This window comes from Rattus norvegicus, chromosome 1 (assembly GCF_036323735.1).
Source record: "Rattus norvegicus strain BN/NHsdMcwi chromosome 1, GRCr8, whole genome shotgun sequence".
Lineage (NCBI taxonomy): Eukaryota > Metazoa > Chordata > Mammalia > Rodentia > Muridae > Rattus > Rattus norvegicus.
The window spans coordinates 50,299,443-50,316,102 of record NC_086019.1 but is presented as its reverse complement, the minus strand read 5'-3'; the positions used below and the strand labels follow the sequence as shown (position 1 = coordinate 50,316,102).

The following is a 16,660-nucleotide window of genomic DNA, read 5'->3' as shown; positions in this document are numbered from 1 at the left end:
TTCCTGCAGGGTGCCGGGGCACTGTCAGGGGACAACCCTGGGGAACTTGGGTGGAAGGAGATCTGAAGACCGTGTCCATGAAAGGACACTGAGGGCTACGGATCGTTGCTGTGTAAAACACCTGCGGCCAAAGTCACACCTTGTCTGCACTTCTAATTACCTCTACCTTGCTAGAGATGGGTCCTCCCACAAACGGTTAACGTGATCCACAGGATGTGGGCATGCAAAAAGTTATTTCTGCAGAGGGCACACAACTACACTAAAGACTACAGGCTGTGGTGATGCTGGGCTTCTTGCCCCAGAGCTTGGCCACACGCAGACACACACACACACACACACACACACACACACACACACACACACACACACATCCATGTGTATATATACATGCCTTTATATTATTTTTCCCAAAGGGAAAAAACTTACCAAATTTTTTCATGTATATCAATATTTCGGGTTTTTCCTTGCATGCATGCATGTATGTGCACCCTGTGTGGTCCTAGCTCCCCAGGTAGGTCAGACAAAGGCACGGGATCCTTGGAATGGAGTTAGGGTGGTTTTGAGTCACCATGTGGAGGCTGGGAACTAACTTAGGTCCCAACAATTTAATTTTTTCTCTTCCTTTCTCTCTCTCTCTCTCTCTCTCTCTCTCTCTCTCTTTCTCTCTTTCTCTCTCTCTCTCTCTCTCTCTCTCTCTCTCTCTCTCTCTCTCTCTCCCTGTCAACCATGACTTCATAATGTAACCCATAGCTGACCTATATATAAGTCACTATGTAGGTCAGGTTGGCCTGGAATTTAAGAGATCCACTTGCTTCTATTCCTTGAATGCTGGGATTAAAGCTGGGCACCACCATGACAGGCTTTAGCCTTACACAGTCATTACATAATTTCCTAACTCCAGGCAAAGTGGAAGTGTAACTTTAGAAAGCAGATGAAACCTTGGGCACATACTATATCTTAGAAAAAACGCTGACCAAGAAGGGCTTTTTGCCAGGTGAGGTCTTTTCTAATTAAAGAGGAAACATCTTTGGTCTCATTTGTCTTGTAATGTTCATTTACATCTTCCTTTTGCAGACTCCCTCTGGCTATTCTCCCCACACCCCACTCCCTCCCTCACAGGCAGGCTGTAGGACTCCAGGGTTCTGAAAGGACAGCCATTCTGCTTTGCTTCTGCAGCTTCCTGCCTTTCCACTTCCTCTCTCTGGCCACTCCTCAGTCCCCCTTGTGGGCTTACTCTGTCCCTTACCCAATTCTGCAGCAGCTCCCAGGAAAACATCATTCCACCCCATCCCTTCAGTAACCACCCATCATGCTGACAACTCTGAAATCCTTTTATTCAACCTCATAGTGAGCAGTCTAATCCTCTCTATTTAAACTTCCAAGGGGGTCGGGGATTTAGCTTAGTGGTAGAGCGCTTGCCTAGCAAGCACAAGGCCCTGGGTTCAATTCCCCCCACCCAGCACTGGCTTACAAACACCTGTAATCACTGGCTCCAGGAGCAGCCATTAACCTAGCTATCTCAGGCACCTTATTCACATGGATCCCACCCCACCATTTAAATAAAAACGGGGCTAGAGAGATCGCTCAGTAGCTGAGTACTAGTTTCTTAGGCCCTACCGTGGTGTTTCCCTCCCCCCTCGCTGAGCCTTTTAGCCTGCTATAGCAAGAAGTTGTTCACAGCCTTGGGAGCTGCTCTTAGCTCCTGATTTGGGGCTGGGATTTCCATGGCCCCCTTCCTCCCCACCGAGTCTTCCAGCTTGTTGTCTAAGAAGTTGTTCATGCCCCTGATTGGGCCTGGGACTTTCCACCACACAGACTTATCCTGTTTTCCTGGTTAGGGATTTTCACCTGCCTTGTTGTTTTCCATGACTTTTCCCTCTGGTATATAAGGAGATCTCAGTAAAGTGTTGGTGGCACTCTCTGACAATGGGTGACCCGAGTACTTGTTTTCATTCAACCCGCAGAACTACGCCCGATATTCACACACTGGGGGCTCAGGCACCGACACTAGTTGTTCTTGTAGAGGACCTGGGTTCAGTCCTAGCACCCACATGGTGGCTCACAAGTCTGTTCCAGGGGGTTCCATGCTCTCCTGTCTCCAATGTGCATATACAAACATGGCAACACATATGCACTTATCCCAATCTTGGCTTATTTCTGGTAAATATTTGTGCAACCATATTGCATGTTCCTGAGGTAGAGGCACAAAATGTTCATGATGTGTAGCCCTGGCCCCTCAGGGACTGACAAGACTTCTTTTCATTAACTACGGGCTATGCCGTGACACATCTGGCTATGCAGGTTAGTGCACACTGTGTTGGCTATTGTCCTGTTATGGATGACCCTGCTCTGACTCCAGTTGCTCAGACATTATTGGGAAGGAACTTTTACTCCGTGATACTCTTAGGGGATTGCTGTTGTGTATTTGGCCATCACCCGACCAGTCATGCAGATGTGACACATGGCTTCAATAACCGACTTCTGCAATCTCTATTATAGTTTGCTTATGATTTCCACAGTACATGTGATACCCCCTTGCAGGTTCCTCTGAGTAACATACGGCTTATCAGAAATGATCCCAAAGGGACCTCTTAGTAACATGCTGCACACTAAGGCTTTTCTGTTGAAGCTGGCTGTCCTTACCACATCCTAAGCTCTGGCTTTGTTTCTGTTTTCATGATCAAACTCAGTGCTGAGAAGCAATGCAAGGGAGGAGAGAGTTTATTTGGCTTTCAATTCCAGTCACAGTTCATCATTTTGGGGAAGTCAAGGTAGACGTTTGAAGCAAGTACCATCCCTCTGGTCAAGCAGAGAAACAAATGAACGGTAGGCGCTTGCTGCTTACTTTCCAACAAACCAGAGGCACACTGGTTGGGACTGCCAATCTTCTGAGTAGAATAGCTAGAATACCTAGCCCACCACCTCAGCTTAGAAGAGGCCACTGAATCCAATTTCCATTACAGGATTGGTTTTGGTTTGATCAATGGGAAACGACAAGACAACAAGCAAGCAGGGGTGTTTGAGCGAGAGCCTGAAGTTCAAACCAGAAACCACATCCCCATTCCTTGAATGGATCATTTTGGGGGCCCTGCATAATGGCGCATGCGTTTCATTCGAGTACCCAGGAGGCACAGAAAGGTGGATCTGGGAGTTCAAAGCCAACCTCATCTACAAAATGATTTTCAGGCTATATGATGAGACCCTGACTCAAAAACAAACAAACAAACAAACAAACAAACAAACAAACAAATCAATGATCAGAGAAAATTATACCCAGGAAGCAAAGACAATAAACATGGAAATTATGAAACTGTCAATCACTCCGGAGCCCTTGATGACTGACTGGATTTCCCTGTTTTATAACAGTGTCAAGTGCAATGTCGCAACGTCTTAGCCTTGGGAGTCTCACACTAAAGTACAGCAAGCTGTCGACCTGGGTTCCTGTCCTCACTGTGGTCCTCTGGTCTCACGTTCTGTTTAGTGTTTTAATGAGAACTGTAAGGGTGATGGCTCATCCTCTCTGAACACACATTGCCATCCCCATCCCACCCCCAGTGCACAGGTCTGCAACACCACTAGTCCCGCCCACTCTCTCCAGGGTGTGTAACAAGGTCACTAGAATCCTACAGCCAGATGCTCCCAGAGGATGGCCCAAGGCAATGACTCCTCCATAGATGTTCACCTGTAGAGAAGAAGAGCTTTAAGTCTTAAGTCAGTCCTCTGAACACAGGCTCATACCTGTTTTGTCTCACCCCACCCTACCCCCCAGTGTGATGCTAGCAAACTATCCTTTCAAACTCAACTTTCACTGTAAACCTTAGGAAGAAGCAATGCCTGTGTGACATCTGCTGCCTCCCTGTTTCTAGACTGTTCCACTGATTCTGATGTGACCTAACACACTCAGTTCCTTGTTGTGAACCCAACTGAAAATTAACTTGTGCTTGTTCATCTCTAGCCAAGGTGAGCAATCATGGGGATTGACCTCATTTCTTATACTTCACAGCTCTAAACACAGAGTGTGCAAGCTCATGGGCAAACACAGCTTCAGGTTGGTTACCTTCTCGGGGTTTGATCTATGTTCTGTAGCTATTGCTGCAGACACTGCTGCAAAGGCTACATTGATTTCAAACACGTCAACATCCTCCAGGGATCAGCCTGCATTTGCAACCTACAGGGAGGTCAAACCATTCATTACTAACAAAATTATGCTTCAGTTGCAGGAGAGATGGTTCACTGTTAACAACACTTGATGCTCTATCATGAGGATCAGACCTCAGATCCCATGCTCACCTGTAACTCAGTTCTATGGTATCACACACCCTCTTGTGGCCTCCATGGGTACCAGGACGTACGTGTGTGTGCTTGCACAGACAATGTTAATTTAAATGAAGAAAATTTATACATAATATACTTCTCAAAGACACACCTCCTGTAGGAAACTGCCAAGTATGAGGCTGGGTGTTCCATGGTGGCCTGTGGCTCTAAGGCAGCCTGCAGTGTTTCCTCATCAGGACCACTGTCAGCATGGAGGGCTCCTTCATGTGCCCTGCAACACACAGTTCCCTCAGAGAACTGATTCCATTCAAAAGGTGGCTGACGTTCTCTAGGGAGATGTGGGAACGCACACGCACACACACACACACACACACACACACACACATACACAAACACACACCTACCTATAATCCTTTAGAAGCTCAGGGAGGGCAGCTGTCTACATTAAGGCTAGCCTGGGCTATAGAGCAAGCCTCAGCCTCAAAACCAAAAGAATGCATGCTAAAAGTCCTTTAAGTCTAACTGTTCCACTGTTATGTGCAGTTAATACAGCACACTGCATCTGACTTAGAAGGATCTGGAAGCTGCAGAGATGGCAGGCAGCACTAGCTGCTCTTCTAGGGACCCAGGTTTGGTTCCCTCACACTCACATGGAGGCTCCTAATACAGACCACAACTCCAGACCCAGGGGACCCGACACCTCCACTGACACACAGGGGATCGCAACATCTATGCAAACACAACACCTATGCACAGAAAATATGATGTAAAACAGCTGACATGGGGCTGACGAGATGGCTCAGTAGGTAAAGGGCAAATGTTCTGAGGTTAATCGCAAAACCCAACTAAAACAACAGCAGCAGCAACAAAAAGAACAGCACAGAGCATGGTGGTGCACCTATGACCACACTGCTGAAGGCTGGGAAGGGCAGACCTCTGGAGCCTGACAGCCACTCAGCCCGGCCTACTTGGAGAACTTCAGACTAGTGTGAGCCTTTGTATCACAGATGCAGGGGACATCACTGCCCGTCCAGTCAGCTCAGTGCTTAAAGCACTTGATGTCAAGTTTTACTCCAGAGTTCTCCAGGTCCCACAGTAGAACAAGAACAACTCCAGCAAGATGTCCTCTGACCTCTACATGTGTACCAAACCTACACACACACGCACACACACTCACAAACACATGAATACATACACTCACAAACACATGCACACATACAAACACTCACAAACACATGCACACATGCATACACACACACACTCACAACACATGCACACATACAAACATTCACAAACACATGCACACATGCATACACACACACAGTCACAAACACATGCAGACATATATGCATGCAAAAACACACACACACACACACACACACACACACACACACACACACACACACACTGTGACAGTGTCCTAAAGCAGATGGCCAGGAGATAAGAAGATAAAGAAGAAGAAAAGCTGTGGCCAGGATGTTCTGCAGAAGCAATACCCTATACTGAGCAAGCTTATTCATAAGCACAGGACCTTATAGACAGCTTTTAGGGGAGAGATGGGGCAAGGGGATGAAGTCAGCAGGAAGCTAATCAATCAATGTTCTATAAGAGGAACACAGGGTGTCTTAGAGTGCCACAGATGGAGCACAAAAAGGCCTTAGGACTGATAATTCTGCCTGTTCTGGGATAAACACCAAGCTCCCAGGAACTGAAGCCTTAAGTCCTCCAAGGCCCTGAACCCAGCCTCAGACTGGATCTTGCCAAGTCTGCTCCTCGGCAACGACATTAAACTAGGTTTCTCTATCTTATCAACCCAGCCTTGGAGAAGACTTGGATTGGCCTGGCGCTCAACACAGACAGACACAGAGACAGATACACAGACAGACTTATACATACAGCACCCGCACAGCAGCTCACAACAACAACCATCTGTAACTCCAGTTCCAGGAAACCCAATGTCCTCTTCCAGCTTTTCCCAGCACCAGGCAGGCAAGTGGTAAATGCAAGACATATGTACAGGGAAAACGCCCATCTAAAACATACAGGATGTCCAATTGACACGCATACAAATGGTCTGGGACAGAGGAAGAGCAGAAGTTGGTATTGAATGTTAACAATTTTCTCTACAGTTGATTCAAATGTGAGCTGAGAGAGCACAGGGCAGGGCAAGAGAGTGAACTCGTGACCACATGCACGCTAACCGCACAATTCACCCCTGAGCTACACACCCAGGTCCCAAATCGATTATCAACACGAACTGACCACAGTAGTCACTGGTCCACAAACACAGCAGGAATCAGAGGTAAGATGAAGCATTCTTCCTCCAGAGAGTCCCCTAGGAGTGACGGACAGCCTATCTCACGACATGTGGTCAAGGGTTCTGCTGCAGCCTCACTTGCAGCTCTGGCACAGTGTCAGGCTCACACACTTTTCTCGACTGTGTGACATTTTAGGGGTATGTGGAGAATTATACATACTTTCCTGTGCATCAGGCTGGCCCTGTTCCTAACAATGCAAAGGCGGTCACACCACTGGTCTAAAATCACTCAGGGAAAACGTTCATAAGGAAGCTTTGACCTCAGCTACAGGAAGGAGGAGGGACAGAAAGAATCCTACCACAGGGAACTCCAAAGCAATGTGTGGTGGTGGTGGTGGTGGTGGTGGTCGTGGTGGTGGTGGTGGTGGTGGTGGTGGTGATAGGGTGTGGGAGAGCCAATAAATGTTCTGTTTCTAATGAAGCAGACCTTTCCTGGTCTATTGAAGAGTTACCTGCGGTCAAAACGTGTCCGCCTCGGACACCTCTTCTGGAGGCACCTTAGCCCTCTGCAGGTCTTCTTTGATGACAGTTGTCCCCAGGTCGTGGACAGGCACGGTGGACAGGGCACCACTGAAGGAACCTCTAATGGGATGAGGAAGAGGGAAGGCATCCTGAGGACCACGGAGCGTGTGGATGGGACCAGATGCAGTGTGGACTTTAAATCAGCGCTTTGCCAAGCCCACGGCTTCCCAGAGCCCGAGGTCAGACCACCAATACCTGCCACCACACGGTCAGAGATGAACCACCATGAATGCAAGCGGGCAGTTGGCCGGGTTCTCTGTGCACCTGTAGGGTGCCTCCGGGACACTGACCAATGGAGGAACGAGCCGCCGAGACGGTGACCACCGGGTCGGAACTTCTGTTCATCCTGCTACTCCACAGGCGTCTGCACAGCTCTGGCTGCAGTTGAAGCAAACTTTGCAGAGTTGGAGTTGAGCAGGAGAGGAGCCTAAGGCCTCCCCTACCTGGCCCAGCAAGGCCCTGCCCGCCCCTGCCCGCCCCTACCCGGCCCTGCCCGCCCCTGCCCGCCCCGCTCCGCCCCTGCCCGCCCCGCTCCGCCCCTGCCCGCCCCGCTCCGTCCCTCCGTGGCCCTCCCCGCCCCTCTCCAACATTCCTGGCCCCTGCCAGCCCAAGCCCACCCCTGCGGGCCCCTGCCTGCTCCCTGCCCGCCCCTTCCAGTCCTTGCCTGCACCACCTGGCTACTCCTGGCCACTCCCCGCCCCTGCCCGCCCCTGGCCACCCCTGCCTGGCCCTCCCTGCCACTCCCTGCTACTCCTCGCCACTGGTTGGCCCTGCCAGCCACTGCCCTCCCCTCCTGCCCTTCCCCACTCCTCCCTGCTCCACTCCTCCAAGCTCCCTGCTTAGCAGCTCCCAGGACTCCCACTCTTCCTAGGGAGAGCAAGGTTGTGAACAGGGTGTCCACAGTCTGGGGGAAGAGGGGGTGTAGGGGTCTTACGATGTTGCATAGATAGTTTAGAGGTCCGGGTTTGGGTGCCTCATGGAGGTTCCGGATATATAGATTACAAAGTGCACGATCACTGCGCAGAAGGCTGAGGTGTTGGGAGGAGACACAGGCTGTGGACTTTGAACGCTTCCTTGCAACACACCTGGACTCTCTCTTTGGACCCCCTCGTCGTCTGTTTTGGTGTATTTTCGAAGCAGAAATGATGACTAAAACTGTGCCTCAGAGTTAGCCGGGACTGGAATGCCCTGGCTTGAATTCCTGGACATGTCACAAGCCAGAAGGAGCAGGATACAGTGTCTGTCAATTCTCAGGGACTTTGAGATTCCTGCAGGGTGCCGGGGCACTGTCAGGGGACAACCCTGGGGAACTTGGGTGGAAGGAGATCTGAAGACCGTGTCCATGAAAGGACACTGAGGGCTACGGATCGTTGCTGTGTAAAACACCTGCGGCCAAAGTCACACCTTGTCTGCACTTCTAATTACCTCTACCTTGCTAGAGATGGGTCCTCCCACAAACGGTTAACGTGATCCACAGGATGTGGGCATGCAAAAAGTTATTTCTGCAGAGGGCACACAACTACACTAAAGACTACAGGCTGTGGTGATGCTGGGCTTCTTGCCCCAGAGCTTGGCCACACGCAGACACACACACACACACACACACACACACACACACACACACACACACACATCCATGTGTATATATACATGCCTTTATATTATTTTTCCCAAAGGGAAAAAACTTACCAAATTTTTTCATGTATATCAATATTTCGGGTTTTTCCTTGCATGCATGCATGTATGTGCACCCTGTGTGGTCCTAGCTCCCCAGGTAGGTCAGACAAAGGCACGGGATCCTTGGAATGGAGTTAGGGTGGTTTTGAGTCACCATGTGGAGGCTGGGAACTAACTTAGGTCCCAACAATTTAATTTTTTCTCTTCCTTTCTCTCTCTCTCTCTCTCTCTCTCTCTCTCTCTCTCTCTCTCTCTCTCTTTCTCTCTCTCTCTCTCTCTCTCTCTCTCTCTCTCTCTCTCTCTCTCTCCCTGTCAACCATGACTTCATAATGTAACCCATAGCTGACCTATATATAAGTCACTATGTAGGTCAGGTTGGCCTGGAATTTAAGAGATCCACTTGCTTCTATTCCTTGAATGCTGGGATTAAAGCTGGGCACCACCATGACAGGCTTTAGCCTTACACAGTCATTACATAATTTCCTAACTCCAGGCAAAGTGGAAGTGTAACTTTAGAAAGCAGATGAAACCTTGGGCACATACTATATCTTAGAAAAAACGCTGACCAAGAAGGGCTTTTTGCCAGGTGAGGTCTTTTCTAATTAAAGAGGAAACATCTTTGGTCTCATTTGTCTTGTAATGTTCATTTACATCTTCCTTTTGCAGACTCCCTCTGGCTATTCTCCCCACACCCCACTCCCTCCCTCACAGGCAGGCTGTAGGACTCCAGGGTTCTGAAAGGACAGCCATTCTGCTTTGCTTCTGCAGCTTCCTGCCTTTCCACTTCCTCTCTCTGGCCACTCCTCAGTCCCCCTTGTGGGCTTACTCTGTCCCTTACCCAATTCTGCAGCAGCTCCCAGGAAAACATCATTCCACCCCATCCCTTCAGTAACCACCCATCATGCTGACAACTCTGAAATCCTTTTATTCAACCTCATAGTGAGCAGTCTAATCCTCTCTATTTAAACTTCCAAGGGGGTCGGGGATTTAGCTTAGTGGTAGAGCGCTTGCCTAGCAAGCACAAGGCCCTGGGTTCAATTCCCCCCACCCAGCACTGGCTTACAAACACCTGTAATCACTGGCTCCAGGAGCAGCCATTAACCTAGCTATCTCAGGCACCTTATTCACATGGATCCCACCCCACCATTTAAATAAAAACGGGGCTAGAGAGATCGCTCAGTAGCTGAGTACTAGTTTCTTAGGCCCTACCGTGGTGTTTCCCTCCCCCCTCGCTGAGCCTTTTAGCCTGCTATAGCAAGAAGTTGTTCACAGCCTTGGGAGCTGCTCTTAGCTCCTGATTTGGGGCTGGGATTTCCATGGCCCCCTTCCTCCCCACCGAGTCTTCCAGCTTGTTGTCTAAGAAGTTGTTCATGCCCCTGATTGGGCCTGGGACTTTCCACCACACAGACTTATCCTGTTTTCCTGGTTAGGGATTTTCACCTGCCTTGTTGTTTTCCATGACTTTTCCCTCTGGTATATAAGGAGATCTCAGTAAAGTGTTGGTGGCACTCTCTGACAATGGGTGACCCGAGTACTTGTTTTCATTCAACCCGCAGAACTACGCCCGATATTCACACACTGGGGGCTCAGGCACCGACACTAGTTGTTCTTGTAGAGGACCTGGGTTCAGTCCTAGCACCCACATGGTGGCTCACAAGTCTGTTCCAGGGGGTTCCATGCTCTCCTGTCTCCAATGTGCATATACAAACATGGCAACACATATGCACTTATCCCAATCTTGGCTTATTTCTGGTAAATATTTGTGCAACCATATTGCATGTTCCTGAGGTAGAGGCACAAAATGTTCATGATGTGTAGCCCTGGCCCCTCAGGGACTGACAAGACTTCTTTTCATTAACTACGGGCTATGCCGTGACACATCTGGCTATGCAGGTTAGTGCACACTGTGTTGGCTATTGTCCTGTTATGGATGACCCTGCTCTGACTCCAGTTGCTCAGACATTATTGGGAAGGAACTTTTACTCCGTGATACTCTTAGGGGATTGCTGTTGTGTATTTGGCCATCACCCGACCAGTCATGCAGATGTGACACATGGCTTCAATAACCGACTTCTGCAATCTCTATTATAGTTTGCTTATGATTTCCACAGTACATGTGATACCCCCTTGCAGGTTCCTCTGAGTAACATACGGCTTATCAGAAATGATCCCAAAGGGACCTCTTAGTAACATGCTGCACACTAAGGCTTTTCTGTTGAAGCTGGCTGTCCTTACCACATCCTAAGCTCTGGCTTTGTTTCTGTTTTCATGATCAAACTCAGTGCTGAGAAGCAATGCAAGGGAGGAGAGAGTTTATTTGGCTTTCAATTCCAGTCACAGTTCATCATTTTGGGGAAGTCAAGGTAGACGTTTGAAGCAAGTACCATCCCTCTGGTCAAGCAGAGAAACAAATGAACGGTAGGCGCTTGCTGCTTACTTTCCAACAAACCAGAGGCACACTGGTTGGGACTGCCAATCTTCTGAGTAGAATAGCTAGAATACCTAGCCCACCACCTCAGCTTAGAAGAGGCCACTGAATCCAATTTCCATTACAGGATTGGTTTTGGTTTGATCAATGGGAAACGACAAGACAACAAGCAAGCAGGGGTGTTTGAGCGAGAGCCTGAAGTTCAAACCAGAAACCACATCCCCATTCCTTGAATGGATCATTTTGGGGGCCCTGCATAATGGCGCATGCGTTTCATTCGAGTACCCAGGAGGCACAGAAAGGTGGATCTGGGAGTTCAAAGCCAACCTCATCTACAAAATGATTTTCAGGCTATATGATGAGACCCTGACTCAAAAACAAACAAACAAACAAACAAACAAACAAACAAACAAATCAATGATCAGAGAAAATTATACCCAGGAAGCAAAGACAATAAACATGGAAATTATGAAACTGTCAATCACTCCGGAGCCCTTGATGACTGACTGGATTTCCCTGTTTTATAACAGTGTCAAGTGCAATGTCGCAACGTCTTAGCCTTGGGAGTCTCACACTAAAGTACAGCAAGCTGTCGACCTGGGTTCCTGTCCTCACTGTGGTCCTCTGGTCTCACGTTCTGTTTAGTGTTTTAATGAGAACTGTAAGGGTGATGGCTCATCCTCTCTGAACACACATTGCCATCCCCATCCCACCCCCAGTGCACAGGTCTGCAACACCACTAGTCCCGCCCACTCTCTCCAGGGTGTGTAACAAGGTCACTAGAATCCTACAGCCAGATGCTCCCAGAGGATGGCCCAAGGCAATGACTCCTCCATAGATGTTCACCTATAGAGAAGAAGAGCTTTAAGTCTTAAGTCAGTCCTCTGAACACAGGCTCATACCTGTTTTGTCTCACCCCACCCTACCCCCCAGTGTGATGCTAGCAAACTATCCTTTCAAACTCAACTTTCACTGTAAACCTTAGGAAGAAGCAATGCCTGTGTGACATCTGCTGCCTCCCTGTTTCTAGACTGTTCCACTGATTCTGATGTGACCTAACACACTCAGTTCCTTGTTGTGAACCCAACTGAAAATTAACTTGTGCTTGTTCATCTCTAGCCAAGGTGAGCAATCATGGGGATTGACCTCATTTCTTATACTTCACAGCTCTAAACACAGAGTGTGCAAGCTCATGGGCAAACACAGCTTCAGGTTGGTTACCTTCTCGGGGTTTGATCTATGTTCTGTAGCTATTGCTGCAGACACTGCTGCAAAGGCTACATTGATTTCAAACACGTCAACATCCTCCAGGGATCAGCCTGCATTTGCAACCTACAGGGAGGTCAAACCATTCATTACTAACAAAATTATGCTTCAGTTGCAGGAGAGATGGTTCACTGTTAACAACACTTGATGCTCTATCATGAGGATCAGACCTCAGATCCCATGCTCACCTGTAACTCAGTTCTATGGTATCACACACCCTCTTGTGGCCTCCATGGGTACCAGGACGTACGTGTGTGTGCTTGCACAGACAATGTTAATTTAAATGAAGAAAATTTATACATAATATACTTCTCAAAGACACACCTCCTGTAGGAAACTGCCAAGTATGAGGCTGGGTGTTCCATGGTGGCCTGTGGCTCTAAGGCAGCCTGCAGTGTTTCCTCATCAGGACCACTGTCAGCATGGAGGGCTCCTTCATGTGCCCTGCAACACACAGTTCCCTCAGAGAACTGATTCCATTCAAAAGGTGGCTGACGTTCTCTAGGGAGATGTGGGAACGCACACGCACACACACACACACACACACACACACACACATACACAAACACACACCTACCTATAATCCTTTAGAAGCTCAGGGAGGGCAGCTGTCTACATTAAGGCTAGCCTGGGCTATAGAGCAAGCCTCAGCCTCAAAACCAAAAGAATGCATGCTAAAAGTCCTTTAAGTCTAACTGTTCCACTGTTATGTGCAGTTAATACAGCACACTGCATCTGACTTAGAAGGATCTGGAAGCTGCAGAGATGGCAGGCAGCACTAGCTGCTCTTCTAGGGACCCAGGTTTGGTTCCCTCACACTCACATGGAGGCTCCTAATACAGACCACAACTCCAGACCCAGGGGACCCGACACCTCCACTGACACACAGGGGATCGCAACATCTATGCAAACACAACACCTATGCACAGAAAATATGATGTAAAACAGCTGACATGGGGCTGACGAGATGGCTCAGTAGGTAAAGGGCAAATGTTCTGAGGTTAATCGCAAAACCCAACTAAAACAACAGCAGCAGCAACAAAAAGAACAGCACAGAGCATGGTGGTGCACCTATGACCACACTGCTGAAGGCTGGGAAGGGCAGACCTCTGGAGCCTGACAGCCACTCAGCCCGGCCTACTTGGAGAACTTCAGACTAGTGTGAGCCTTTGTATCACAGATGCAGGGGACATCACTGCCCGTCCAGTCAGCTCAGTGCTTAAAGCACTTGATGTCAAGTTTTACTCCAGAGTTCTCCAGGTCCCACAGTAGAACAAGAACAACTCCAGCAAGATGTCCTCTGACCTCTACATGTGTACCAAACCTACACACACACGCACACACACTCACAAACACATGAATACATACACTCACAAACACATGCACACATACAAACACTCACAAACACATGCACACATGCATACACACACACACTCACAACACATGCACACATACAAACATTCACAAACACATGCACACATGCATACACACACACAGTCACAAACACATGCAGACATATATGCATGCAAAAACACACACACACACACACACACACACACACACACACACACACACACACACACTGTGACAGTGTCCTAAAGCAGATGGCCAGGAGATAAGAAGATAAAGAAGAAGAAAAGCTGTGGCCAGGATGTTCTGCAGAAGCAATACCCTATACTGAGCAAGCTTATTCATAAGCACAGGACCTTATAGACAGCTTTTAGGGGAGAGATGGGGCAAGGGGATGAAGTCAGCAGGAAGCTAATCAATCAATGTTCTATAAGAGGAACACAGGGTGTCTTAGAGTGCCACAGATGGAGCACAAAAAGGCCTTAGGACTGATAATTCTGCCTGTTCTGGGATAAACACCAAGCTCCCAGGAACTGAAGCCTTAAGTCCTCCAAGGCCCTGAACCCAGCCTCAGACTGGATCTTGCCAAGTCTGCTCCTCGGCAACGACATTAAACTAGGTTTCTCTATCTTATCAACCCAGCCTTGGAGAAGACTTGGATTGGCCTGGCGCTCAACACAGACAGACACAGAGACAGATACACAGACAGACTTATACATACAGCACCCGCACAGCAGCTCACAACAACAACCATCTGTAACTCCAGTTCCAGGAAACCCAATGTCCTCTTCCAGCTTTTCCCAGCACCAGGCAGGCAAGTGGTAAATGCAAGACATATGTACAGGGAAAACGCCCATCTAAAACATACAGGATGTCCAATTGACACGCATACAAATGGTCTGGGACAGAGGAAGAGCAGAAGTTGGTATTGAATGTTAACAATTTTCTCTACAGTTGATTCAAATGTGAGCTGAGAGAGCACAGGGCAGGGCAAGAGAGTGAACTCGTGACCACATGCACGCTAACCGCACAATTCACCCCTGAGCTACACACCCAGGTCCCAAATCGATTATCAACACGAACTGACCACAGTAGTCACTGGTCCACAAACACAGCAGGAATCAGAGGTAAGATGAAGCATTCTTCCTCCAGAGAGTCCCCTAGGAGTGACGGACAGCCTATCTCACGACATGTGGTCAAGGGTTCTGCTGCAGCCTCACTTGCAGCTCTGGCACAGTGTCAGGCTCACACACTTTTCTCGACTGTGTGACATTTTAGGGGTATGTGGAGAATTATACATACTTTCCTGTGCATCAGGCTGGCCCTGTTCCTAACAATGCAAAGGCGGTCACACCACTGGTCTAAAATCACTCAGGGAAAACGTTCATAAGGAAGCTTTGACCTCAGCTACAGGAAGGAGGAGGGACAGAAAGAATCCTACCACAGGGAACTCCAAAGCAATGTGTGGTGGTGGTGGTGGTGGTGGTGGTCGTGGTGGTGGTGGTGGTGGTGGTGGTGGTGATAGGGTGTGGGAGAGCCAATAAATGTTCTGTTTCTAATGAAGCAGACCTTTCCTGGTCTATTGAAGAGTTACCTGCGGTCAAAACGTGTCCGCCTCGGACACCTCTTCTGGAGGCACCTTAGCCCTCTGCAGGTCTTCTTTGATGACAGTTGTCCCCAGGTCGTGGACAGGCACGGTGGACAGGGCACCACTGAAGGAACCTCTAATGGGATGAGGAAGAGGGAAGGCATCCTGAGGACCACGGAGCGTGTGGATGGGACCAGATGCAGTGTGGACTTTAAATCAGCGCTTTGCCAAGCCCACGGCTTCCCAGAGCCCGAGGTCAGACCACCAATACCTGCCACCACACGGTCAGAGATGAACCACCATGAATGCAAGCGGGCAGTTGGCCGGGTTCTCTGTGCACCTGTAGGGTGCCTCCGGGACACTGACCAATGGAGGAACGAGCCGCCGAGACGGTGACCACCGGGTCGGAACTTCTGTTCATCCTGCTACTCCACAGGCGTCTGCACAGCTCTGGCTGCAGTTGAAGCAAACTTTGCAGAGTTGGAGTTGAGCAGGAGAGGAGCCTAAGGCCTCCCCTACCTGGCCCAGCAAGGCCCTGCCCGCCCCTGCCCGCCCCTACCCGGCCCTGCCCGCCCCTGCCCGCCCCGCTCCGCCCCTGCCCGCCCCTGCCCGCCCCGCTCCGCCCCTGCCCGCCCCGCTCCGTCCCTCCGTGGCCCTCCCCGCCCCTCTCCAACATTCCTGGCCCCTGCCAGCCCAAGCCCACCCCTGCGGGCCCCTGCCTGCTCCCTGCCCGCCCCTTCCAGTCCTTGCCTGCACCACCTGGCTACTCCTGGCCACTCCCCGCCCCTGCCCGCCCCTGGCCACCCCTGCCTGGCCCTCCCTGCCACTCCCTGCTACTCCTCGCCACTGGTTGGCCCTGCCAGCCACTGCCCTCCCCTCCTGCCCTTCCCCACTCCTCCCTGCTCCACTCCTCCAAGCTCCCTGCTTAGCAGCTCCCAGGACTCCCACTCTTCCTAGGGAGAGCAAGGTTGTGAACAGGGTGTCCACAGTCTGGGGGAAGAGGGGGTGTAGGGGTCTTACGATGTTGCATAGATAGTTTAGAGGTCCGGGTTTGGGTGCCTCATGGAGGTTCCGGATATATAGATTACAAAGTGCACGATCACTGCGCAGAAGGCTGAGGTGTTGGGAGGAGACACAGGCTGTGGACTTTGAACGCTTCCTTGCAACACACCTGGACTCTCTCTTTGGACCCCCTCGTCGTCTGTTTTGGTGTATTTTCGAAGCAGAAATGATGACT

The 16,660-nt window shown here is 49.6% G+C and overlaps 2 long non-coding RNA genes across 3 annotated transcripts; both read right to left on the bottom strand.

Moving 5' to 3' along the window:
* Positions 1-2,703: 2,703 nt before the first annotated feature.
* On the bottom strand, positions 2,704-7,567 carry LOC134482690 (uncharacterized). Its single transcript, XR_010059103.1, has 2 exons — positions 7,310-7,567; positions 2,704-7,174 (listed from the first exon to the last, which is right to left on the bottom strand). It is a non-coding gene; the product is annotated as an uncharacterized LOC134482690 (long non-coding RNA).
* A 1,508-nt stretch (positions 7,568-9,075) lies between these two features.
* On the bottom strand, positions 9,076-15,932 carry LOC134482686 (uncharacterized). Of its 2 annotated transcripts, XR_010059095.1 has the most exons (3): positions 15,695-15,932; positions 15,430-15,559; positions 9,076-12,929 (listed from the first exon to the last, which is right to left on the bottom strand). It is a non-coding gene; the product is annotated as an uncharacterized LOC134482686 (long non-coding RNA). The 2 variants fall into 2 exon arrangements; XR_010059094.1 differs by having other exon boundaries at positions 9,076-15,559.
* Positions 15,933-16,660: the final 728 nt, after the last annotated feature.